Raw genomic sequence first — 2,513 nt, 5'->3', positions numbered from 1 at the left:
AAACATGCCCAACATTGCTAAGTACTCCCTTCTTTCTCCTTGTGTCAGATCAGTACTCAACATATTTTGAATCAACTCTTTCTTCACTGGCAATTCCTGTTTAGGTTGCATCAACTCTTCAAGTTGCTCTAAACGGCTTGAAGCATTTATATTCCCTGATAATTGTAGCACTTCACTAACTTCTCTCTGTTCCTCGTCCAACAACAAGAATGACACTTCACCCTCATCACTGGAACTTGAAGTAGTGCTACTTTCTGAGTCTTCAGAACTATCATCACTGGTAGTTCCGGACTCATCATTCTCACTCACATCTTCAAGTGCCATAGGTTGTTTGGTAATCATATCAAACACCCTCTTTTCACCCTTCTTGCCATGCACACCGATTGTGCCCTTGCCCCAATCTTGCATGGCACCAACGGCTCTCAACCAAGGTTGTCCCAAAATGAGAGGAAAGGCTCCTAGATCGGCTGGCATAACATGAAAGTTCACCATAACTTTCACGTTAAAGACTTCAACTTCCAAATTCTTGATCATCCCCAAACATTTCACCTTGCCATGGTTAGCTAGTCGAATCCGAAACCCAGAGCTTCCGCATGTGATGAGACCCAGTCTCTCGACACATGACTGTGTGATCACACAAACTTGAGCACCTCCATCAATGTAGGCTTCTCCCATGCCCACACCTTTGTGCCAAGCGTTCACCCCATAGGACAGATGTCGGGTAACTCTCCCACGGACAACACTCTGACTTGTCCATGCTTCGGCTCTTTTTCTGGATTCACTAATGACTTCCACTGCCTTTTAAGTTTGGGCACCATATTCATCAACTGTCTAAAAGTACAATCTACTTTCCTCCCAATCAAGTCTTCATTTAAATTGTAAGTTGTTTGGCCTTCTCCCAAAGGCAAATCTGCCACTTCAAATCGTCTACGAGGCTTTCTCTTTCTCTTGGCTTTCGCATCTTCACCCTCCTTGTCATTCCCTTTCTTTTGACTAGGCCGTGGTGCTGCATAGCCTTCCCTTTCTCTTTTGCCTACTGGCAACACATCTGCGTCTTTCTTTTCCACCCGTATAATACCCACATAACCACTAGAGGTTGAGGCTTGATTTTCCTGTCCAGTACCTTGATCTCCTCGTATATCCAATGCATAATCATTGGCCCTATTAGGGATCTGTTGAGAAAGTGGAAACATATCACCTCCCATCCTTATTGGTCCTGGACAATGAGTGCTGATATGACCAAGTTCCCCACAATTATAACAAGTTGGAATGAACCTTCCTCGTGGCTCAAAGCCACCCTGTCCAAGACCTGCATTAGCATTAGGTTGAGCTTCATATGGTTGGGCCATTCCTCTACCACGGCCCCGATTGTGACCACGACCACCTCCACCTCCGCCTCCAAGGACACTGAGCCGTAATTCCTGTATCATGTTCATCATGTCATGCATATTATGTTGTAATTGCTCAGGGTCTACCCTTTGAGTGGGTGGGACTCCAGTCTCTGCCTGATTTCCTTCACCTTGGCCACCATTAGCTTGCCCAGGAACCGCCTTGCCGTACTCATGGAGTCGTTGAGCCTTCCATTCTTTCTCCCTGGCAATTGTGACTGCCTCTTCAAAAGTAACGGGACTTTTTAGCTCAACTTTGAACTTCATACCTTCCTTGAGATTGGCTACAAAACGGTCCTTCTTTAACATGGCCGGCGGAATTTCATTTCCCAAAGCTCGAGCCCATTTATCCCATAAACGGGTAAACTGCATGACCAAATCATCCACACTTTGATTAGCTTTCTGAGTGTACCGCAGAATTTCATGCCAAACTTCGTCAGGTGCTTCAATGGATCGGTATTGTGCCAAGAAAGCTTGCTTCACACGATTGTAGTCCAAAATTACCCCTGGGTTTTGTGCCTGCATCAACTCCTCAAAATTGTGTAACCAAACTTTTGCCTCATCCTGTAAACTATATTGCCGCAGCTGCAACAATATAGCTTGGTCTAGTACATTGCACAATAAGCAATTGACTTCCAACTTTTCAATAAACGTCTATGCATTTTCATTAGGCAATCCATGAAACTGTGGGAACTCGTCCGCCATGTTTGATTGCCACAAAAACACTTACATGTGACGTCGAAAACTCAAGGGATGTCGATGGATCGCTCCAGTACCTAATCCACCTCACATTGGGTAACCCGGCCCCCAGTGCTCGGGTTCACAAAACCTCACGACCCTCACAAAGGCTGCAATCCAAATTAAACGACCGCCTCAAATACTATCCACAAATAGCACATACATAGGTGGTTGTCCATTGAGCAAATTACAAGCATTTGAAGTTCGGGGGTTTTGAAAAAGCTCCAAAAAGGAGGTCTCTGGAAAGTGTCTGCAGGTGTGCAGAGAAATGCAGCTATTAAAGGGGTATTTTTGGGCTCTTATCCCAAGGAAGTTTCTCTCCCCTCTTAGCCGACTTAATTTCCCCCTTTAGGCGCCTTTTTATTGGTCCATTTTGAGCCTTTTTTG

This window comes from Adiantum capillus-veneris, chromosome 4, assembly GCF_014529385.1.
Source record: "Adiantum capillus-veneris isolate H3 chromosome 4, ASM1452938v2, whole genome shotgun sequence".
In the NCBI taxonomy this organism is placed as follows: Eukaryota; Viridiplantae; Streptophyta; class Polypodiopsida; order Polypodiales; family Pteridaceae; genus Adiantum; species Adiantum capillus-veneris.
Note: the sequence above shows the minus strand (reverse complement) of the source record.